At 42.3% G+C, this 25,665-nt stretch overlaps 1 protein-coding gene across 1 annotated transcript in view; it reads right to left on the bottom strand.

Moving 5' to 3' along the window:
* Positions 1-25,665, bottom strand: part of MBD6 (methyl-CpG binding domain protein 6) — a 358,975-nt gene that overhangs the window by 254,664 nt on the left and 78,646 nt on the right. Inside the window, exon 2 of the mRNA XM_053708189.1 lies at positions 10,723-10,812. The gene's annotated coding sequence lies outside the window, so the exon portion shown is untranslated. The remainder of the gene's footprint in view (positions 1-10,722; positions 10,813-25,665) is intronic.

The following is a 25,665-nucleotide window of genomic DNA, read 5'->3' as shown; positions in this document are numbered from 1 at the left end:
GATCCATGTCTGGAAAGCCCCACGGTTGAGTGACTTGGGCAAAGATTTCCGGATGGAGTTCCCACTCCCCCGGATGCAATGTCTGACGACTCAGAAAATCCGCTTCCCAATTTTCCACTCCTGGGATGTGGATAGCAGACAGGTGGCAGGAGTGAGACTCCGCCCATAGAATGATTTTGGTCACTTCTTCCATCGTTAGGGAACTCCTTGTTCCCCCCTGATGGTTGATGTATGAACTTGGCCCTCGCTAGCTGAGGCCAAGCTTTGAGAGCATTGAATATCGCTCTCAGTTCCAGAATATTTATCGGTAGAAGAGATTCTACCCGAGACCAAAGACCCTGAGCTTTCAGGGATCCCCAGACCGCGCCCCAGCCCATCAGACTGGCGTCGGTCGTGACAATGACCCACTCTGGTCTGCGGAAGGTCATCCCTTGTGACAGGATGTCCAGGGACAGCCACCAACGGAATGAGTCTCTGGTCCTCTGATTTACTTGTATCTTCGGAGACAAGTCTGAATAGTCCCCATTCCACTGACTGAGCATGAACAGTTGTAATGGTCTTAGATGAATGCGCACAAAAGGAACTATGTCCATTGCCGCTACCATCAAACCTATCACTTCCATGCACTGCGCTATGGAAGGAAGAGGAACGGAATGAAGTATCCGACAAGAGTCTAGAAGTTTTGTTTTTCTGGCTTCTGTCAGAAAAATCCTCATTTCTAAGGAGTCTATTATAGTTCCCAAGAAGGGAACCCTCGTTGACGGAGATAGAGAACTCTTTTCCACGTTCACTTTCCATCCGTGAGATCTGAGAAAGGCCAGGACAATGTCCGTGTGAGCCTTTACTTGAGGAAGGGACGACGCTCGAATCAGAATGTCGTCCAAGTAAGGTACTACAGCAATGCCCCTTGGTCTTAGCACCGCCAGAAGGGACCCTAGTACCTATGAGAAAATCCTAGGAGCAGTGGCTAATCCGAAAGAAAACGCCACGAACTGGAAATGCTTGTCCAGGAATGCAAACCTTAGGAACCGATGATGTTCCTTGTGGATAGGAATATGTAGATACGCATCCTTGAAATCCACCTTGGTCATGAATTGACCTTCCTGGATGGAAGGAAGAAGTGTTCGAATGGTTTCCATCTTGAACGATGGAACCTTGAGAAACTTGTTCAAGATCTTGAGATCTAAGATTGGTCTGAACGTTCCCTCTTTTTTGGGAACTATGAACAGATTGGAGTAGAACCCCATCCCTTGTTCTCCTAATGGAACAGGATGAATCACTCCCATTTTTAGCAGGTCTTCTACCCAATGTAAGAATGCCTGTCTTCTTATGTGGTCTGAAGACAACTGAGACCCGTGGAACCTCCCCCTTGGAGGAAGCCCCTTGAACTCCAGAGAATAACCTTGGGAGACTATTTCTAGCGCCCAAGGATCCAGAACATCTCTTGCCCAAGCCTGAGCGAAGAGAGAGAGTCTGCCCCCCACCAGATCCGGTCCCGGATCGGGGGCCCGCATTTCATGCTGTCTTGGTAGCGGTGGCAGGTTTCCTGGCCTGCTTTCCTTTGTTCCAGCCTTGCATAGGTCTCCAGGCTGGATTGGCTTGAGAAGTATTACCTTCCTGCTTAGAGGACGTAGCCCTTGGGGCTGATCCGTTTCTGCGAAAGGGACGAAACTTAGGTTTATTTTTGGTCTTGAAAAGACCTATCCTGAGGAAGGGCGTGGCCCTTGCCCCCAGTGATATCAGAGATAATCTCTTTCAAGTCAGGGCCAAAGAGTGTTTTCCCCTTGAAAGGAATGTCAAGCAATTTGTTCTTGGAAGACGCATCCGCTGCCCAAGATTTTAACCAAAGCGCTCTGCGCCACAATAGCAAACCCAGAATTTTTTCGCCGCTAACCTAGCCAATTGCAAGGTGGCGTCTAGGGTGAAAGAATTAGCCAATTTAAGAGCACGAATTCTGTCCATAATCTCCTCATAAAAAGAAGAATTACTAATAATCGCCTTTCCTAGCTCATCAAACTAGAAACACGCGGCTGCAGTGACAGGGACAATGCATGCAATTGGTTGTAGAAGGGAACCTTGCTGAACAAAACATCTTTAGCAGACCTTCTAATTTTTTATCCATAGGATCTTGGAAAGCACAACTATCTTCTATGGGTATAGTGGCGCGCTTGTGTAGAGTAGAAACCGCCCCCTCGACCTTGGGGACTGTCTGCCATCAGTCCTTTCTGGGGTCGACTATAGGAAAACAATTTTATAAATATGGGGGGAGGTACTAAAGGTATACCGGGCCTGTCCCATTCTTTACTAACAATGTACGCCACCCGCTTGGATATAGGAAAAGCTTCGGGGGGCCCCGGGGCCTCTAAGAACTTTTCCATTTTACATAGTGGTTCTGGAATGACCAGATAATCACAATCATCCAAATTGGATAACACCTCCTTAAGCAGAGCGCGGAGATGTTCCAACTTAAATTTAAAAGTAATCACATCAGGTTCAGCTTGTTGAGAAATGTTTCCTGAATCTGAAATTTCTCCCTCAGACAAAACCTCCCTGGCCCCCTCAGACTGGTGTAGGGGCCCTTCAGAAACCATATCATCAGCGTTCTCATGCTCTACAGAATTTTCTAAAACAGAGCAGTCGCGCTTTCGCTGATAAGTGGGCATATTGGCTAAAATGTTTTTGATAGAATTATCCATTACAGCCGTTAAATGTTGCATAGTAAGGAGTATTGGCGCACTAGATGTACTAGGGGCCTCCTGTATGGGCAAGACTGGTGTAGACGAAGGAGGGGATGATGCAGTACCATGCTTACTCCCCTCACTTGAGGAATCATCTTGGGCATCATTTTTACTAAATGAGAAGGAACCTTGGTTTCCCCACAGTCAGAACACAATCTATCTGGTAGTTCAGACATGTTAAACAGGCATAAACTTGATAACAAAGCACAAAAAACGTTTTAAAATAAAACCGTTACTGTCACTTTAAATTTTAAACTAAACACACTTTATTACTGCAATTGCGAAAAAGTATGAAGGAATTGTTCAAAATTCACCAAAATTTCACCACAGTGTCTTAAAGCCTTAAAAGTATTGCACACCAAATTTGGAAGCTTTAACCCTTAAAATAACGGAACCGGAGCCGTTTTTATATTTAACCCCTTTACAGTCCCTGGAATCTGCTTTGCTGAGACCCAACCAAGCCCAAAGGGGAATACGATACCAAATGATGCCTTCAGAAAGACTTTTCTATGTATCAGAGCTCCACACACATGCAGCTGCATGCCATGCTGTCCTCAAAAACAAGTGCGCCATACCGGCGCGAAAATGAGGCTCTGACTATGATTAGGGAAAGCCCCTAAAGAATAAGGTGTCTAAAACAGTGCCTGCCGATATAATCATATCAAAATACCCAGAATAAATGATTCCTCAAGGCTAAATATGTGTTAATAATGAATCGATTTAGCCCAGAAAAAGTCAACAGTCTTAATAAGCCCTTGTGAAGCCCTTATTTACTATCTTAATAAACATGGCTTACCGGATCCCATAGGGAAAATGACAGCTTCCAGCATTACATCGTCTTGTTAGAATGTGTCATACCTCAAGCAGTAAGAGACTGCACACTGTTCCCCCAACTGAAGTTAATTGCTCTCAACAGTCCTGTGTGGAACAGCCATGGATTTTAGTTACGGTGCTAAAATCATTTTCCTCATACAAACAGAAATCTTCATCTCTTTTCTGTTTCTGAGTAAATAGTACATACCAGCACTATTTTAAAATAACAAACTCTTGATTGAATAATAAAAACTACAGTTAAACACTAAAAAACTCTAAGCCATCTCCGTGGAGATGTTGCCTGTACAACGGCAAAGAGAATGACTGGGGTAGGCGGAGCCTAGGAGGGATCATGTGACCAGCTTTGCTGGGCTCTTTGCCATTTCCTGTTGGGGAAGAGAATATCCCACAAGTAAGGATGACGCCGTGGACCGGACACACCTATGTTGGAGAAATATAAGTTTATTTCATTTGAAAGAAAAAAACTTAAATCAAAAGCAGAAGAATCAAACTGAAACAGCTGCCTGAAGAACTTTTCTACCAAAAACTGCTTCCGAAGAAGCAAATACATCAAAATGGTAGAATTTAGTAAATGAATGCAAAGAGGACCAAGTTGCCGCTTTGCAAATCTGAACAACTGAAGCTTCGTTCTTAAAAGCCCACGAAGTGGAGACTGATCTAGTAGAATGAGCTGTAATTCTCTGAGGCGGGGCCTGACCCGACTCAAAATAAACTTGATGAATTAAAAGTTTCAACCAAGAAGCCAAGGAAATAGCAGAAGCCTTCTGACCTTTCCTAGGACCAGAAAATAAAACAAATAGACTGGAAGTCTTCCTAAAATCTTTAGTAGCTTCCACATAATATTTCAAAGCTCTTACCACATCCAAAGAATGTAAGAATTCTTAGGATTAGGACACAAGGAAGGGACAACAATTTCTCTACTAATGTTGTTAGAATTCACAACCTTAGGTAAAAATTAAAAAGAAGTCCGCAAAACTGCCTTATCCTGATGAAAAAATTAGAAAAGGAGACTCACAAGAAAGAGCAGATAACTCAGAAACTCTTCTAGCAGAAGAGATGGCCAAAAGGAACAACACTTTCCAAGAAAGTAGTTTAATGCCCAAACAAATGCATAGGTTCAAATGGAAGAACCTGTAAAGCCGTCAGAACCAAATTAAGACTCCAAAGAGGAGAAATTGATTAAATAACAGGCTTAATAAGAACTAAAGCCTGTACAAAACAGTGTATATCAGGAAGTATAGCAATATTTCTGTGAAATAAAACAGAAAGAGCGGAGATTTGTCCTTTCAAGGAACTTGCAGACAAACCCTTATCCAAACCGTCCTGAAGAAACTGTAAAATTCTAGGAATTCTAAAAGAATGCCAGGAGAATTTATGAGAAGAACACCATGAAATGTAAGTCTTCCAAACTCTATAATAAATCTTTCTAGAAACAGATTTACGAGCTTGTAACATAGTATTAATCACTGAGTCAGATAAACCTCTATGACTTAGTACTAAGCGTTCAATTTCCATACCTTCAAATTTAATGATCCTGATGGAAAAACGGACCTTGAGATAGAAGGTCTGGCCGAACGGAAGTGGCCAAAGCGGGCAACTGGACATCCAAACCAGATCCGCCCATGCTGGAGCCACCAGCAACACAAATGATTGTTCCATGATGATTTTGGAGATCACTCTTGGAAGGAGAACTAGAGGCGGGAAAATGTAAGCAGGATGATAACACCAAGGAAGTGTCAGCGCATCCCCTGACTTGGACAGGTATCTGGGAAGTTTCTTGTTTAGATGAGAGGCCATGAGATCTATCTCTGGAAGACCCCACAACTGAACAATCTAAGAAAACACATCTGGATGGAGAGACAACTCCTCTGGATGTAAAGTCTGGCGGCTGAGATAATCCGCCTCCCAATTGTCTACACCTGGGATAAGCACCACAGAGATTAGACAAGAGCTGGATTCCGCCCAAACAAGTATCCAAGATACTTTTTTCGTAGCTTGGGGACTGTGAGTCCCACCCTGATGATTGGCATATGCCACTGTTGTGATATTGTCTGTCTGAAAACAAATGAACGGTTCTCTCTTTAGCAGAGGTCAAAACTGAAGAGCTCTGAGAATTCCAAGGAGTTCTAAAATATTTATTGGAAATCTCGCCTCTTGAGATTTCCAAACCCCTTGTGCTGTCAGAGATCCCCAAACAGCTCCCCAACCTGAAAGACTCGCATCTGTTGTGATTACAGTCCAGGTTGGCCGAACAAAAGAAGCCCCTTGAACTAAACGATGGTGATCTATCCACCATGTCAGAGAGTGTCGTACATTGATTCAGCATACAAAGCTGTAGAGGTCTCATGTGAAAACGAGCAAAGGGGATCGCGTCCGATGCTGCAGTCATGAGACCTAAAACTTCCATGCACATAGCCACTGAAGGGAATGACTGAGACTGAAGGTGCCGGCATGCTGCAACCAATTTTAAACGTCTCTTGTCTGTTAGAGACAGAGTCATGGACACTGAATCTATCTGGAAGCCTAAAAAGGTGACCCTTGTCTGAGGAATCAAGAAACTTGGTAAATTGATCATCCAACCATGTTTCCAAAGAAACAACACTAGTTGATTCGTGTGAGATTCTGCAGTACGCAAAGACTGAGCTAGTACCAAGATATCATCCAAATCAGGAAACACCGCAATACCCTGTTCTCTGATTACAGAGAGTAGGGCACCCAGAACCTTTGAAAAGATTATTGGAGCTGTTGCTAGGCCAAAAGGAAGAGCAACAAATTGGTAATGCTTGTTTAGAAAATAGAATCTCAGAAACTGATAATGTTCTGGATGAATCGGAATATGAAGGTATGCATCCTGCAAATCTATTGTGGACATATAATGTCCTTGCTGAACAAAAGGCAGAATAGACCTTATAGTCACCATCTTGAAAGTTGGTACTCTTACATAACTATTCAAAAATTTTCAGATCCAGAACTGGTCTGAATACATTTTTCCTTCTTTGGTACAATGAATAGATTTGAATAAAACCCTAAACCTTGCTCCTGAAGAGGAACTGGCATGATTACCCCTGAAGACTCCAGGTCTGAAACACACTTCAGGAAAGCCTGAGCTTTTACTGGATTTACTGGGATACAAGAGAGAAAAAATCTTCTCACAGGAGGTCTTACCCTGAATCCTATTTGATACCCTTGAGAGACAATGCTCTGAATCTGATTTTGGACAGATTTTATCCAAATATCTTTGAAAAACCTTAATCTGCCCCCTACCAGCTGAGCTGGAATGAGGGCCGCACCTTCATGCGGACTTAGGGGCTGACTTTGGTTACCTAAATGGCTTGGATTTATTCCAATTTGAGGAAGGCTTCCAATTGGAAGCAGCCTTCCGGGGGGGGGAAGATTGAGTTTTTGTTCCTTATTCTGACGAAAGGAACGAAAATGGTTAGAAGCCTTAGATTTACCCTTAGGTTTTTAATCCTGAGGCTGAAAAACTCCCTTTCCCTCAGTGACAGTTGAAATAATAGAATCCAACTGAGAACCAAATAAATTATTACCTTGGAAAGAAAGAGATAGTAATCTAGACTTAGATGTCATATCAGCATTCCAAGATTTAAGCCACAAAGCTAAAATAGCTAAAGACATGGATCGAACATCAATTTTGATAAAATAAAAAAGTGCATCACAATAAAATGATTAGCATATTGCAATAGGCGAATAATGCTAGATAAGTCAGAATCCAATTCCTGTTGCGCTAAATTCTCCAACCAGAAGGTTGATGCAGCCGCAACATCAGCCAAAGAAATTGCAGGTCTGAGAAGATGATCTGAATATAAATAGGCCTTCCTTAGATAAGATTCAAGCTTCCTATCTAAAGGATCCTTAAAAGGAAGTACTATCTTCCATAGGAATAGTGGTACGTTTAGCAAGAGTAGAAATAGCCCCATCAACTTTGGGGATTGTTTCCCAAAACTCTATAGATTTCGCTGGTAAAGGATACAATTTTTTAAACCTTGAAGAAGGAATAAAAGAAGTACCTGGCTTATTCCATTCCCTAGAAATCATATCAGAAATAGCCTCAGGAATAGGAAAAACCCATGGAGAAACCACAGGAGGTTTAAAAACAGCATTAAAACGTTTATTAGACTGAACGTCAATAGGACTGGTTACCTCAATATCCAAAATAATTAACACTTCTTTTAATAAAGAACGCATATACTCTATTTTAAATAAATAAGTAGATTTGTCAGTGTCAATGTCTGAGGAAGGATCTTCTGTATCAGATAGATCCTCATCAGAAGAGGACAAAAAAAATTTGTTGTTGGTCATTTGAAATTTCATCAACTAAATGAGAAGTTTTAAAAGACCTTTACATTTATTAGAAGGCGGAAATGCAGACAAAACCTTCAAAATAGAATCAGAAACAAATTCTTTAAAATTTACAGGTATATCATGCACATTAGAAGTTGAAGGAACTACAACTGGCAATGTGCTATTACTGATGGATACACTAACTGCATGTAAAAGTCTTTAAATCCACCGTGGTCATGAATTGACCTTCCTGGATGGAAGGAAGGATAGTTCGAATGGTTTCCATCTTGAAAGATGGGACCTTGAGAAATTTGTTTAAGATCTTGAGATCTAGGATTGGTCTGAATGTTCCCTCTTTTTTGGGAACTATGAACAGATTGGAGTAGAACCCCATCCCTTGTTCTCTCAATGGAACAGGATGAATCACTCCCATTTTTAACAGGTCTTCTACACAATGTAAGAACGCCTGTCTTTTTATGTGGTCTGAAGACAACTGAGACCTGTGGAACCTTCCCCTTGGGGGAAGTCCCTTGAATTCCAGAAGATAACCCTGGGAGACTATTTCTAGCGCCCAAGGATCCAGAACATCTCTTGCCCAAGCCTGAGCGAAGAGAGAGAGTCTGCCCCCCACCAGATCCGGTCCCGGATCGGGGGCCGATATTTCATGCTGTCTTGGTAGCAGTGGCAGGTTTCTTTGCCTGCTTTCCCTTGTTCCAGCCTTGCATTGGTCTCCAAGCTGGCTTGGCCTGAGAAGTATTACCCTCTTCCTGTACAACGGCAAAGAGAATGACTGGGGTAGGCGGAGCCTAGGAGGGATCATGTGACCAGCTTTGCTGGGCTCTTTGCCATTTCCTGTTGGGGAAGAGAATATCCCACAAGTAAGGATGACGCCGTGGACCGGACACACCTATGTTGGAGAAATACATGAACCTGACTCATGGCAAATATAAGTACAATACATATATTTAGAACTTTATATAAATGCATAAAGTTCCAAACCATAGCTGAGGTGTCTTAAGTAATAAAAAACATACTTACCAAAAGACACCCATCCACATATAGCAGATAGCCAAACCAGTACAGAAACAGTTATCAGTAGAGGTAATGGTAAATTGAGAGTATATCGTCGATCTGAAAAGGGAGGTAGGAGATTAATCTCTACGACCGATAACAGAGAACCCATGAAATAGACCCCCGTTAGGGAAATCATTGTATTCAATAAGTGATACTCCCTTCACGTCCCTCTGACATTCGCTGTACTCTGAGAGGAATCGGGCTTCAACAATGCTGAGAAGCGCATATCAACGTAGAAATCTTAGCACAAACGTACTTCACCACCTCCATAGGAGGCAAAGTTTGTAAAACTGAATTGTGGGTGTGGTGAGGGGTGTATTTATAGGCATTTTGAGGTTTGGGAAACTTTGCCCCTCCTGGTAGGATTGTATATCCCATATGTCACTAGCTCATGGACTCTTGCCAATTACATGAAAGAAATAAACTTGTACAGATAGGTTTTAAAGATTTTAATATTCAATTAAAATAAGCCAAGGAAAAAATACACTTTAAATTTTATCCCAAATTAGGATCGATCCCCAGCTAAAATTATGTGAGAAAAGTTAAGAAAAAACATTTAATAAACATCAAACTTCTAAAATACCCCTCAGGCAACCCCACACCTCAATTACGGAGGTGCCTTACCGCTACCACTTTTCACCAACTTCTAACATACCCCTCAGGCAACCCCACACCTCAATTACTGAGGTGCCTTACCGCTACTACCTTTCAGTTTAAAACTTGTATTGTTTTATCAAGTAAATATGTGTCAGAAAATAAAGCCTAATTAAAAATATAAAAAAAAGGGGTAAAATGTTTTTTAAGAGTTTAAATGTTAGTCTCACACATGCTTCAGTGCCTGCTTCATGCCCCAGTGAAACCCATACAAATGGATTATCTATGTTCCAATAAAAAAGCAGTATCTTTTAATTTGTTAAGTGCATGGTCTCCCCAACTGGAAGAAAAAGCCCTTACCTGCTCCGCTGTCCGGCATGTAGACAATTATAAGGTATGAGAGGACACAGTTCCTCACAGAGACCTTTGAAAAAGAAAGAACAGAGTAGCCAACTCTGGCTTTCTAAACTAGGGCAGCAATTGTTAGGAAAACGCAGTAAGTACCTCTTTACAAGTTCCTTACTGCTTTAAAGCCACCACTACCCGACTGCAAGGAATGACGTGGAATACGGCTATACCCCAAAACTTGCTTGTAGATGACATCAAAATTTTTCTTCAAACAACTAAACTTCACCATCGCCATGCACCGAAGGCAAAGAGAATGACTGGGGTTGTGGGTAAGGGAGTGATACTTAGCAGTTTAACTGTGGTGCTCTTTGCCTCCTCCTGCTGGCCAGGAGTGATATTCCCAACAGTATTTACGCAAGCCGTAGACTCACCATATCTTTGGAAAGAAAGTAGAATTAATATACTACATAGAGTAAGCAGACCCCAGGCAATGGGCAGGATGAACACCTGTTCAAGGATGTCTCTAAAAATATCGTCCCTCTGACTGTAGAGCGACTGTGACAGAGGACTGGGAGACAGAAGATAACACCTCAAGACATAGACCCTGAAGCAAAGCCTAAAATATCAAGGGAGGATAAGGCACTACAGCACAGTTGTTCAAGCACCATCTACTGAGTTGTATCTGCTCCCTCACATCTTCAAACTTTATAGTATTTGTATTGGAACTATAGAAGCAGATTACAGGACTTTCAGTGGGACTCTATTAGATTAGCATAATATTGTATTGAAGTCCAACAATATTCAACGGACAACCCACTGAGTATTCACTTACATGACTCATCCATGCAGCTGACTGGTGGTTGTTGATATTCTTCAGTCGGATACTTTCTACTGGGAGGATCCAATGAATAGGTTTCTTTGTCTGTGTGAATAAATAAGTTAAGACACCATAAGCAATGTTTAAAAAAATAGTAAATTCAAGTATATTTTTATAGACATCTTATATAACTAACAAAACAGCAACATACACATAAATGTATAGAGATGAACAAAAAACGTAATAATTATTTATATAAAAACCCAGGCAGACTGTTGCATAAGATATAAAATAGAGATACAATCAGGCATGTGTTTGTACGCATTTTAGTATAATAAAAAGTTCAAAGGCCCTTTGAAAACCAAAAATCCAAAGTGGTACATTAAAAGAAAAGGTTAGATACCCTTGTGTTAGAAAGTGTGACCAGAGCTCAGCCCTAAGGCAGGAGGTTGTATCAATGGTAAACCAGGTTTAGTAGGTGGTTCTGAAGGGAGGAAAAAAAGAGTGTTATGAAAAAGGGCATTGCTTAGTGATTCAGACAGACCATATAGTTTTAAAAAACGTTTCTGATTTACTTCTATTAAAAAATGTGCTTTGTTCTTATGATATTCTTTGTTGAAGAGATACCTAGTTAGGAGGTCTGGAGAACTACATGACGGGAAATGGCGCTGTCATCAAGTGCTCTTGCAAATGGAAAACATTATTGCGGAACTGCAGCCATGGGCAGGCCCCTAAAGCATACATCTCTGCTTTTTAACAAAAGATACTAAAAAAAAACAGAATTTATGCTTACCTGATAAATTACTTTCTCCAACGGTGTGTCCGGTCCACGGCGTCATCCATAACTTGTGGGAATATCTCTTCCCCAACAGGAAATGGCAAAGAGTACAGCAAAAGCTGTCCATATAGTCCCTCCTAGGCTCCGCCCACCCCAGTCATTCGACCGACGGACAGGAGAAAAACAGGAGAAACTATAGGGTGCCGTGGTGACTGTAGTTAAAGAAATAAATTCATCAAACCTGATTAAAAAACCAGGGCGGGCCGTGGACCCGACACACCGTTGGAGAAAGTAATTTATCAGGTAAGCATAAATTCTGTTTTCTCCAACATTGGTGTGTCCGGTCCACGGCGTCATCCATAACTTGTGGGAACCAATACCAAAGCTTTAGGACACGGATGAAGGGAGGGAGCCAATCAGGTTGCCTAAACGAAAGGCACCGCGGCTTGCAAAACCTTTCTCCCAAAAATAGCCTCCGAAGAAGCAAAAGTATCAAATTTGTAGAATTTGGCAAAAGTGTGCAGGGAAGACCAAGTCGCTGCCTTACATATCTGATCAACAGAAGACTCGTTCTTGAAGGCCCAAGTGGAAGGCACAGCCCTAGTAGAGTGAGCTGTGATGCGTTCAGGAGGCTGCCGTCCGGCAGTCTCGTAAGCCAATCGGATGATGCTTTTCAGCCAAAAGGAAAGAGAGGTAGCAGTAGCTTTTTGACCTCTCCTCTTGCCAGAATAAACGACAAACAGAGAAGACGTTTGTCTGAAATCCTTTGTTGCTTCTAGATAGAACTTTAAAGCACGAACTACATCTAGATTGTGTAACAAACGTTCCTTCTTTAAAACTGGATTCGGACACAAAGAAGGCACAACTATTTCCTGGTTAATATTCTTGTTGGAAACAACCTTTGGAAGGAAACCAGGTTTAGTACGCAAAACAACCTTATCTGAATGGAACACCAGATAGGGCGGATTACACTGCAGAGCAGATAACTCAGAAACTCTTCTAGCAGAAGAAATAGCAACCAAAAACAGAACTTTCCAAGATAACATCTTGATATCTATGGAATGTAGAAGTTCAAACGGAACCCCTTGAAGAACTGAAAGAACTAAATTCAGACTCCAGGGAGGAGTCAAAGGTCTGTAAACAGGCTTGATCCTGACCAAAGCCTGAACAAAAGCTTGAACATCAGGCACAGCTGCCAGTCGTTTGTGTAATAAGACAGATAAAGCAGAAATCTGTCCCTTTAGAGAACTCGCTGATAATCCCTTATCCAAACCTTCTTGGAGAAAAGAAAGGATCCTAGGAATTTTGATCTTACTCCATGAGAATCCCTTGGATTCACACCAACAGATATATCTTTTCCATATTTTATGGTAAATCTTCCTAGTTACAGGATTTCTGGCTTGTATCAGAGTGTCTATTACAGAATCCGAAAACCCACACTTAGATAAAATCAGGCGTTCAATTTCCAAGCCGTTAGCTGAAGGGAAACTAGATTTGGATGTTCGAATGGACCTTGTACTAGAAGATCCTGTCTCAAAGGTAGCTTCCATGGTGGAGCCGATGACATATTCACCAGGTCTGCATACCAAGTCCTGCGTGGCGACGCAGGAGCTATCAAGATCACCGAGGCCCTCTCCTGCTTGATCCTGGCTACCAGCCTGGGAATGAGAGGAAACGGTGGAAACACATAAGCTAGGTTGAAGGTCCAAGGCGCTACTAATGCATCCACTAGAGTCGCCTTGGGATCCCTGGATCTGGACCCGTAGCAAGGAACCTTGAAGTTCTGACGAGACGCCATTAGATCCATGTCTGGAATGCCCCATAATTGAGTCAACTGGGCAAAGATCTCCGGGTGGAGTTCCCACTCCCCCGGATGGAATGTCTGACGACTCAGATAATCCGCCTCCCAGTTTTCCACTCCTGGGATGTGGATCGCAGATAGGTGGCAGGAGTGATCCTCCGCCCATTTTATGATTTTGGTCACTTCTCTCATCGCCAGGGAACTCCTTGTTCCCCCCTGATGATTGATGTAAGCAACAGTCGTCATGTTGTCTGATTGAAATCTTATGAATCTGGCCTTTGCTAGTTGAGGCCAAGCCTTGAGAGCATTGAATATCACTCTCAGTTCCAGAATGTTTATCGGGAGAAGAGACTCTTCCCGAGACCATAGCCCCTGAGCTTTCAGGGAGTTCCAGACCACGCCCCAGCCCACTAGACTGGCGTCGGTCGTGACGATGACCCACTCTGGTCTGCGGAAGCTCATTCCCTGGGACAGGTGATCCTGGGTTAGCCACCAACGGAGTGAGTCTCTGGTCTTCTGATCTACTTGAATCACTGGAGACAAGTCTGTATAGTCCTTAGAAGTTTTGACTTTCTGACATCTGTCAGGAAAATCCTCATTTCTAACGAATCTATTATTGTCCCCAAGAAAGGAACTCTTGTCGACGGAGACAGGGAACTTTTTTCTATGTTCACTTTCCATCTGTGAGATCTGAGAAAGGCCAGAACAATGTCTGTGTGAGCCTTTGCCTTTGAAAGAGACGACGCTTGTATCAGAATGTCGTCCAAGTAAGGTGCCACTGCAATGCCCCTCGGTCTTAGAACCGCTAGAAGGGACCCGAGTACCTTTGTGAAAATCCTTGGAGCAGTGGCTAGCCCGAATGGGAGAGCCACAAACTGGTAATGTTTGTCCAGAAAGGCGAACCTTAGGAACTGATGATGATCTTTGTGGATAGGAATACGTAGATACGCATCCTTAAGATCCACGGTAGTCATAAATTGACCCTCCTGGATTGTAGGTAAAATCGTTCGAATGGTTTCCATTTTGAACGATGGCACTCTGAGAAATTTGTTTAGGATCTTTAAATCCAGAATTGGTCTGAAGGTTCCCTCTTTTTTGGGAACCACAAACAGATTTGAGTAAAACCCCATTCCTTGTTCCACGGTTGGAACTGGGTGTATCACTCCCATTTTTAACAGGTCTTCTACACAATGTAAGAATGCCTGTCTCTTTATTTGGTTTGAAGATAAGTGAGACATGTGGAACCTTCCCCTTGGGGGTAGTTCCTTGAATTCCAGAAGATAACCCTGAGAAACTATTTCTAGTGTCCAGGGATCCTGAACATCTCTTGCCCAAGCCTGAGCAAAGAGAGAGAGTCTGCCCCCTACTAGATCCGGTCCCGGATCGGGGGCTGCTCCTTCATGCTGTTTTGGTAGCAGCAGCAGGCTTCTTGGCCTGTTTACCCTTGTTCCAGCCTTGCATCGGTTTCCAAGCTGGTTTGGTCTGCGAAGCATTACCCTCTTGTCTAGAGGCTGCAGAGTTGGAGGCCGGTCCGTTCCTGAAATTGCGAAAGGAACGAAAATTAGACTTATTCTTGGCCTTGAAAGGCCTATCTTGTGGAAGGGCATGGCCCTTACCCCCAGTGATATCTGAGATAATTTTTTTCAACTCTGGTCCAAAAAGGGTTTTACCCTTGAAAGGGATATTAAGCAATTTTGTCTTGGAAGATACAGCCGCTGACCAAGACTTTAGCCAGAGCGCTCTGTGCGCCACAATTGCAAACCCAGAATTTTTCGCCGCTAATCTAGCTAACTGCAAAGCGGCATCTAAAATAAAGGAATTAGCTAACTTAAGTGCGTGTATTCTGTCCATAACCTCCTCATACGGAGTCTCTCTATTGAGCGACTTTTCTAGTTCCTCGAACCAGAACCACGCTGCTGTAGTGACAGGAACAATGCACGAAATAGGTTGCAGGAGGTAACCTTGCTGAACAAAAATCTTTTTTAAGCAAACCCTCCAATTTTTTATCCATAGGATCTTTGAAAGCACAATTATCCTCGATAGGAATAGTAGTGCACTTGTTTAGTGTAGAAACTGCCCCCTCGACCTTAGGGACTGTCTGCCATAAGTCCTTTCTGGGGTCGACCATAGGAAATAATTTCTTAAATATAGGAGGGGGAACAAAAGGTATGCCGGGCTTCTCCCACTCCTTGTTCACTATGTCCGCCACCCGCTTGGGTATAGGAAAAGCGTCGGGGTGCACCGGAACCTCTAGGAACTTGTCCATCTTACACAATTTTTCTGGGATGACCAGGTTGTCACAATCATCCAAAGTAGATAACACCTCCTTAAGCAGTGCGCGGAGATGCTCTAATTTAAATTTAAATGTCACAACATCAGGTTCTGCCTGTTGAGAAATTCTACCTGAATCAGAAATTTCCCCATCTGACAAAACCTCCCTCATGGCCCCTTCAGATTGGTGTGAGGGTATGACAGACCAATTATCATCAGCGCCCTCCTGCTCTACAGTGTTTAAAACAGAGCAATCACGCTTTCTCTGGTATGCAGGCATTTTGGATAAAATATTTGATATGGAGTTATCCATTACTGCCGTCAATTGTTGCATAGTAATAAGCATTGGCGCGCTAGAAGTACTAGGGGCCTCCTGCGTGGGCAACACTGGTGTAGACACAGAGTGAGATGAAGTAGAACTATGTTTACTCTCTTCATCTGATGAATCATCTTGGGCAACTTTACTATTTGTGGCAGTACTGTCCTTACTTTGTTTGGACGCTATGGCACAATTATCACACAATTTGGAAGGGGGAGACACACTGGCTTCCATACATACAGAACATCGTTTATCTGATGGTTCAGACATGTTAAACAGGCTTAAACTTGACAAAAAAGTACAAAAACCGTTTTAAATTAAAAACGTTACTGTCTCTTTAAATTTTAAACAGGGCACACTTTATTACTGAATATGTGAAAAACAATGAAGGAATTGTTCAAATTTTACCAAATTTTCACCACAGTGTCTTAAAGCATTCAAAGCATTGCACCCCAAATTTCAGAGTTTTAACCCTTAAAATAAAGAAACCGGAGCCGGTTACAGTTTTAACCCCTCTACAGTCCCAGCTACAGCCTTTGCTGCGACTTTACCAAACCCAGGGGGGAATACGATACCAAATGAAGCCTTCTAGGAACCTTTTCAACTACTTTCAGATCCACACACATGCAGCTGCATGTCTTGTTCTCAAAAGTAACTGCGCAGTAATGGCGCGAAAATGAGGCTCAGCCTACTACAGTGAAGGCCCTTCCTGACTGAAAAGGTGTCTAAACCAGTGCCTGACGTTAAAAAACGTTCCCCAAAGTTTATAAGTGTGAAAATCAACCTCAATCTGTATAAAATGCCCAAATAAAGCAATCGATCTTGCCCATAAAGTGTCTATCAGTTTTATAGCCCATATTAAGCCCTTTATTCTGTTTGAGACTAAGAAAATGGCTTACCGGTCCCCATGAGGGGAAATGGCAGCCTTCCAGCATTACACAGTCTTGTTAGAAATATGGCTAGTCATACCTTAAGCAGAAAAGTCTGCTAACTGTTTCCCCCAACTGAAGTTATTTCATCTCAACAGTCCTGTGTGGAAACAGCAAACGATTTTAGTTACTGCTGCTAAAATCATATTCCTCTCACAAACAGAACTCTTCATCTTTTTCTGTTTCAGAGTAAATAGTACATACCAGCACTATTTTAAAATAACAAACTCTTGATAGTAGAATAAAAACAGAATTTATGCTTACCTGATAAATCACTTTCTCCAACGGTGTGTCCGGTCCACGGCGTCATCCTTACTTGTGGGATATTCTCCTCCCCAACAGGAAATGGCAAAGAGCCCAGCAAAGCTGGTCATATGATCCCTCCTAGGCTCCGCCTACCCCAGTCATTCGACCGACGTACAGGAGGAAATAGGCATAGGAGAAACCATATGATACCGTGGTGACTGTAGTTAGAGAAAATAATTCATCAGACCTGATTAAAAAAACCAGGGCGGGCCGTGGACCGGACACACCGTTGGAGAAAGTAATTTATCAGGTAAGCATAAATTCTGTTTTCTCCAACATAGGTGTGTCCGGTCCACGGCGTCATCCTTACTTGTGGGAACCAATACCAAAGCTTTAGGACACGGATGAAGGGAGGGAGCAAATCAGGTCACCTAAATGGAAGGCACCACGGCTTGCAAAACCTTTCTCCCAAAAATAGCCTCTGAAGAAGCAAAAGTATCAAATTTGTAGAATTTGGCAAAAGTGTGCAGTGAAGACCAAGTCGCTGCCTTACATATCTGGTCAACAGAAGCCTCGTTCTTGAAGGCCCATGTGGAAGCCACAGCCCTAGTGGAGTGAGCTGTGATTCTTTCAGGAGGCTGCCGTCCGGCAGTCTCATAAGCCAAACGGATAATGCTTTTAAGCCAAAAGGAAAGAGAGGTAGAAGTCGCTTTTTGACCTCTCCTTTTACCAGAATAAACAACAAACAAAGAAGAAGTTTGTCTGAAATCTTTAGTGGCCTCTAAATAGAATTTCAGAGCACGGACTACGTCCAAATTGTGTAACAAACGTTCCTTCTTTGAAACTGGATTCGGGCACAAAGAAGGTACAACTATCTCCTGGTTAATATTCTTGTTGGAAACAACTTTCGGAAGAAAACCAGGCTTAGTACGCAAAACCACCTTATCTGCATGGAACACCAGATAGGGCGGAGAACACTGCAGAGCAGATAACTCTGAAACTCTTCTAGCAGAAGAAATTGCAACCAAAAACAAAACTTTCCAAGATAATAACTTAATATCTACGGAATGTAAGGGTTCAAACGGAACCCCTTGAAGAACTGAAAGAACTAGATTGAGACTCCAGGGAGGAGTCAAAGGTCTGTAAACAGGCTTGATTCTAACCAGAGCCTGAACAAACGCCTGAACGTCTGGCACAGCTGCCAGCCTTTTGTGAAGTAAAACAGATAACGCAGAAATCTGTCCCTTCAGAGAACTTGCAGATAATCCCTTCTCCAAACCCTCTTGTAGAAAGGATAAAATCCTAGGAATTTTTATCTTGTTCCATGGGAATCCTTTAGATTCACACCAATAGATATATTTTTTCCATATCTTATGGTAAATCTTTCTAGTTACAGGCTTTCTAGCCTGAATAAGAGTATCTATTACAGAATCTGAAAACCCACGCTTTGATAAAATCAAGCGTTCAATCTCCAAGCAGTCAGTTGGAGAGAAACCAGATTCGGATGTTCGAATGGACCTTGAACAAGAAGGTCCTGTCTCAAAGGTAGCTTCCATGGTGACGCCGATGACATATTCACCAGGTCTGCATACCAAGTCCTGCGTGGCCACGCAGGAGCTATCAAGATCACCGAAGCCCTCTCCTGGTTGATCCTGGCTACCAGCCTGGGAATGAGAGGAAACGGTGGGAATACATAAGCTAGGTTGAAGGTCCAAGGTGCTACTAGTGCATCTACTAGAGTCGCCTTGGGATCCCTGGATCTGGACCCGTAACAAGGAACCTTGAAGTTCTGACGAGAGGCCATCAGATCCATGTCTGGAATGCCCCATAATCGAGTTATTTGGCCAAAGATTTCCGGATGGAGTTCCCACTCCCCCGGATGGAATGTCTGACGACTCAGAAAATCCGCTTCCCAATTTTCCACTCCTGGGATGTGGATTGCAGACAAGTGGCAGGAGTGATCCTCCGCCCATTGAATTATCTTGGTCACTTCCTCCATCGCCAGGGAACTCCTTGTTCCCCCCTGATGGTTGATATATGCAACTGTCGTCATGTTGTCTGATTGAAACCTTATGAATTTGGCCTTTGCTAGATGAGGCCAAGCTTTGAGAGCATTGAATATCGCTCTCAGTTCCAGAATGTTTATCGGGAGAAGAGATTCTTCCCGAGACCATAGACCCTGAGCTTTCAGGGGTTCCCAGACCGCGCCCCAGCCCACCAGACTGGCGTCGGTCGTGACAATGACCCACTCTGGTCTGCGGAAGCTCATTCCCTGTGACAGGTTGTCCAGGATCAGCCACCAACGGAGTGAATCTCTGGTCCTTTGATCTACTTGAATCGTCGGAGACAAGTCTGTATAATCCCCATTCCACTGTCTGAGCATGCACAGTTGTAATGGTCTTAGATGAATTCGTGCAAAAGGAACTATGTCCATTGCTGCAACCATCAATCCTATTACTTCCATGCACTGCGCTATGGAAGGACGAAGAACAGAATGAAGTACTTGACAAGAGCTTAGATGTTTTGATTTTCTGACCTCTGTCAGAAAAATCCTCATTTCTAAGGAGTCTATTATTGTTCCCAAGAAGGGAACTCTTGTTGACGGGGAAAGAGAACTTTTTTCTATGTTCACTTTCCATCCGTGAGATCTGAGAAAGGCTAGGACGATGTCCGTATGAGCCTTTGCTTTTGACAGAGACGACGCTTGAATCAGGATGTCGTCCAAGTACAGTACTACTGCAATGCCCCTTGGTCTTAGAACTGCTAGAAGGGACCCTAGTACCTTTGTGAAAATTCTCGGAGCAGTGGCTAATCCGAATGGAAGTGCCACAAACTGGTAATGCTTGTCCAGAAAAGCGAACCTTAGGAACTGATGATGTTCCTTGTGGATAGGAATATGTAGGTACGCATCCTTTAAATCCACCGTGGTCATAAATTGACCTTCCTGGATGGTAGGAAGGATCGTTCGAATGGTTTCCATTTTGAACGATGGAACCCTGAGAAATTTGTTTAGGATCTTGAGATCTAAAATTGGTCTGAATGTTCCCTCTTTTTTGGGAACTATGAACAGGTTGGAGTAAAACCCCATCCCTTGTTCTCCTATTGGAACTGGATGAATTACTCCCATCCTTAACAGGTCTTCTACACAATGTAAGAATGCCTGTCTTTTTATTTGGTTTGAAGATAATTGAGACCTGTGGAACCTTCCCCTTGGGGGTAGTTCCTTGAATTCCAGGAGATAACCTTGAGAAACTATTTCTAGTGCCCAAGGATCCTGAACATCTCTTGCCCAGGCCTGAGCAAAGAGAGAAAGTCTGCCCCCCACCAGATCCGGTCCCGGATCGGGGGCCATCCCTTCATGCTGTTTTGGTAGCAGTGGCAGGCTTCTTGGCCTGCTTACCCTTGTTCCAGCCTTGCATCGGTCTCCAGGCTGGTTTGGGTTGAGAAGTATTACCCTCTTGCTTAGAGGATGTAGAAGTAGAGGCTGGTCCGTTTCTGCGAAAGGGACGAAAATTAGGCTTGTTTTTAGCCTTAAAAGACCTATCCTGAGGAAGGGTGTGGCCCTTTCCCCCGGTGATGTCTGAAATAATCTCTTTCAAATCAGGACCAAACAGTGTTTTACCCTTGAAAGGGATGTTAAGCAATTTTGTCTTGGAAGACACATCCGCTGACCAAGACTTTAGCCAAAGCGCTCTGCGCGCCACGATAGCAAACCCTGAATTTTTCGCCGCTAATCTAGCTAATTGCAAAGCGGCATCTCGAATAAAAGAGTTAGCCAATTTAAGTGCTTGAACTCTGTCCATAACCTCCTCATACGAAGATTCTTTATTGAGCGACTTTTCTAGTTCTTCGAACCAGAAACACGCTGCCGTAGTGACAGGAACAATGCATGAAATTGGTTGTAGAAGGTAACCTTGCTGAACAAACATCTTTTTAAGCAAACCCTCTAATTTTTTATCCATAGGATCTTTGAAAGCACAACTATCTTCTATGGGAATAGTAGTGCGTTTGTTTAGAGTAGAGACCGCCCCCTCGACCTTAGGGACTGTCTGCCATAAGTCCTTTCTGGGGTCGACTATAGGAAATAATTTCTTAAATATAGGGGGAGGAACAAAAGGTATGCCGGGCCTTTCCCATTCCTTATTTACTATGTCCGCCACCCGCTTGGGTATAGGAAAAGCATCGGGGGGCACCGGAACCTCTAGGAACTTGTCCATCTTACATAATTTCTCTGGAATGACCAAATTGTCACAATCATCCAGAGTAGATAATACCTCCTTAAGCAGTGCGCGGAGATGTTCTAATTTAAATTTAAATGTTACAACATCAGGTTCAGCTTGTTGAGAAATTTTTCCTGAATCTGAAATTTCTCCCTCAGACAAAACCTCCCTCCTGGTCCCTTCAGATTGGTGTGAGGGTATGTCAGAAACGTTATCATCAGCGTCCTCTTGCTCTTCAGTGTTTAAAACAGAGCAATCGCGCTTTCTCTGATAAGTAGGCATTTTAGATAAAATATTTGCAATAGAATTATCCATAACAGCCGTTAATTGTTGCATGGTAATAAGTATTGGCGCACTAGATGTACTAGGGGCCTCTTGTGTGGGCAAAACTGGTGTAGACACAGAAGGGGATGATGCAGTACCATGCTTACTCCCCTCATTTGAAGAATCATCTTGGGCAATATTATTATCTGTGGCATCATTGTCCCTACTTTGTTTGGACACTATGTCACAATTATCACATATATTTAAATGGGGAGACACATTGGCTTTCATACATATAGAACATCGCTTATCTGATGGTTCAGACATGTTAAACAGGCTTAAACTTGTCAACAAAGCACAAAAAACGTTTTAAAATAAAACCGTTACTGTCACTTTAAATTTTAAACAGAACACACTTTATTACTGAATATGCGAAAAAGCATGAAGGAATTGTTCAAAATTCACCAAAATTTCACCACAGTGTCTTAAAGCCTTAAAAGTATTGCACACCAAATTTGAAAGCTTTAACCCTTAAAATAACGGAACCGGAGCAGTTTTTACATTTAACCCCTATACAGTCCCAGGTATCTGCTTTGCTGAGACCTAACCAAGCCCAGAGGGGAATACGATACCAAATGACGCCTTCTATAAGCTTTTTCAGTGGTTCTTAGCTCCTCACACATGCATCTGCATGCCTTGCTTTTCAAAAACAACTGCGCATTAGTGGCGCGAAAATGAGGCTCTGCCTATGACTAGAGAAGGCCCCCATCTGAAAAAGGTGTCCATACAGTGCCTGCCGTTTTTTAACAACAATCCCCAAGATTATAATAACTATAAAGAGTTATAATCTGCCAAATATGCTTAGCAAAGTAATCGTTTTAGCCCAGAAAAATGTCTACCAGTTTTTTAAGCCCTTATAAAGCCCTTTATTCTTTTACTTAATCTAAGAAAATGGCTTACCGGTCCCCATAGGGAAAATGACAGCCTTCCAGCAATACAAAGTCTTGTTAGAAATGTGGCCAGTCATACCTCAGGCAGTAAAAGTCTGCCAACTGCTTCCCCCAACTGAAGTTACTTCATCTCAACAGTCCTGTGTGGAAACAGCAATCGATTTTAGTAACGTTTGCTAAAATCATCTTCCTCTTACAAACAGAAATCTTCATCTCTTTTCTGTTTCAGAGTAAATAGTACATACCAGCACTATTTTAAAATAACAAACACTTGATTGAAGAATAAAAACTACATTTAAACACCAAAAAACTCTTAACCATCTCCATGGAGATGTTGCCGGTGCAACGGCAAAGAGAATGACTGGGGTAGGCAGAGCCTAGGAGGGATCATGTGACCAGCTTTGCTGGGCTCTTTGCCATTTCCTGTTGGGGAAGAGAATATCCCACAAGTAAGGATGACGCCGTGGACCGGACACACCTATGTTGGAGAAATATAGTATTAATGTAAAGGAGGAGAGCTAGTGGAATTAACCTTAGAATAGATTATTATCATGTAACTATTATCATGACTACCAATGAGTCAAAGATGACTAACACATGCAACTAATAGCAGTGAAACCCAACTTACAAGGGGAACTATAGCAGATGTAGACAAATGTATAGTATGCAGATTGCCAAAAACTCTGATGTCTGATAGACAAATGAACTGTAGTTGAGGTTTAGTAGGGATGCAAAATAATGAACAGAATACGCAAAACAGCCATCAGCTACAATAGCAGTGGCAAATTATACATAAGATAACCTCAACAGTAGTAATGAGGTAGATATGGGCATATTAGGAGGGCTACTGATGCTAATTGTACACGTTGTATATCCTAGAGAACCTATAAACTATTATAGCGTACCCAAACTAGAGCTTTATAGAAATTTTGACTAGATTAAGAACTGTTGCTGAAGTTCAAGATAGCAAACACAGGTACATATACAATATGGGTTTAAGAGATCTACTATGCTAACACATTATCGGGACCCGCACTCAGATACCCAATGGATCAGCATAGACGCATTTTTATTTTTACAAACCTTGGTCAGACTAAATGTTGCACCCTAACTGCACCTAGGAAAACTAAGCGCGTGAACCTTTTGTAAACTGCTATGTAGCTGATAATTATTAAAACTACATATTGCTATCTGCTACGTGTTAATGTGCTCACATTTAACTCTTATGCCGAGATGTGGCCGAGCAATAAGTTATTTAAAACCCAATTGATGAATTGTAACAAAGTTGATTTCTATAGAACAGATAGGTAAATAGAAGCCTTGGAGACATCTATTGCTAGTAGTGGCTGTTAAGGCTTTTGGAGAGTGTTAGCCGAATCTAGCGTCTGACAGGCAAACACAGAGTAAAAGGGCCTATATTATGACCAATGTAGAAATACAAGCATATCAATACAATCTCCAAATGCCATATACAGAAAAACTACCCCATAAGAGGCTAAATTAAGATTTTTAGGTATAATATAAGAGATTGTCATGGGCCAAATAATATAACTGTCAATCAGCAGAATGCTGTGACTATGGAGACTACGCTGATGCATTATTTATATAAAAGACCTCTCTCACAAGTCAATATGTACCTTGCTGCTCTAATGCATAAGGGGATAAAGCCTTATATAAGTCAGCATATAACTCAGCATAAATAATAATTAGTATTGAACAATGAACATATTGCAGACATATATTATAAACAATAGTGAGTGTCCCAGTATCAATCTATACAGATCTCATTAGGGTGCTCATAGGAAAGAATCAGTTAAGAACTGAATGTAAAAGGGAAGACGTTGAACATGACCTAGAGTTCTGTCTTCTGCCACTAGCTATAGTCTTTTAGCCTACTCCAGTTTTTACACGGATAACTGCATATACATTTTCCCCTGGATAACAGGTATTTCCACAAGAAGAAACTTCCAGATCCAAACCATGTTTGCAGTTCCGATTAAAGACCCAACATTTCTTATTAGTGTGGTAAGAGGGCGCAGGAGGAGTAAAAAGACCAGGTATGATGATATGTGAGATCGTCAACATCAGTAATCCGTTAAGGCATAACACGTCAGTGGCTTTGAGATTCTGCTTGGATCTTTCATCCCATTCATTTCCCATAGAAAACTCCCTCTGTGCGATCAAGTGACCAACTTTCTGCACCAAGGGGCCGACCGCATCTTCCGGAACAGAGCAGTTACATTGTAGAGAGGGTTCTGTAGTAGCCCTAGGTGAACTAGAGATAAGGCCTACCATAGCTGCCCCAATCAGTTCCCCTTGTAAGTACGGTTGTTCTTTGCAAGTCAGCTGATGTGCGTTTCCCAACTCATCATGCACCGTGCCTCATATTTTGTTGTGAGATATCTGATGTCGGCTGATATACTAGCGAACCCGGCTAACATTTGTGTCTCTAACTTCTTCAATGCTGCATAGATAGCCAAAAAGACTTCCTCCTCTCTCTGTGCCATAGCTGAAGCGTGTAGGTTGAAAGTATATGTATTTACTCGCACGTACAGGCCGCTCACATAAATGGTTCCTTTTCTCTCTTAGATGCAATAAAAAAATACATCCTGCCGTTTTAAACTACTTTCACCTCAACCATTATTTATCAAACAACCATTTTAACTCCCATCTGTTGATCTTCTAACTCTACTCTCTATGATCTGTCATCTGCATGTAGCCAATACTTAATATAATTAAACAAAAAACTCAAGTTCAAGAGCTTTAGACCAGTCAGCTTTGGAGAATGTTGTCAACTCTCTTCTGCAAAGCTTTGCGCTTAGAGCCTTTAACTAGTGCATTTTGACAGTTTTTCACAGTTAGACCCCGTTAGTTCATGTGTGCGAAATACATAACATTGTACTCACTCCTGTGGAGTTATTTAAGGGTCAGCACTGATTGGCTAAAATGCATGTCTGTCAAAAGAACTGAGATAAAGGGGCAGGCTGCAGAGGCTTAGAAACAAGGTAATTACAGAGGTAAAAAGTGTATTAATATAACACTTTATGCAAAACTGGGGAATGCGTAATAAAAGGATTATCTATATTTATAAACAATAAAAAATTATGGAGTGACTGTCTCTAAAAAACTGGGGAAAAAAAAAAAAAAAGACATTTTTGATCTGCTACTTTTTTCAGAAAG

Source organism: Bombina bombina, chromosome 3 (assembly GCF_027579735.1).
Source record: "Bombina bombina isolate aBomBom1 chromosome 3, aBomBom1.pri, whole genome shotgun sequence".
NCBI classification, from domain to species: domain Eukaryota; kingdom Metazoa; phylum Chordata; class Amphibia; order Anura; family Bombinatoridae; genus Bombina; species Bombina bombina.
The sequence above is the reverse complement of the archived record's forward strand: the minus strand, read 5'-3'. Positions and strand labels throughout refer to the sequence as shown.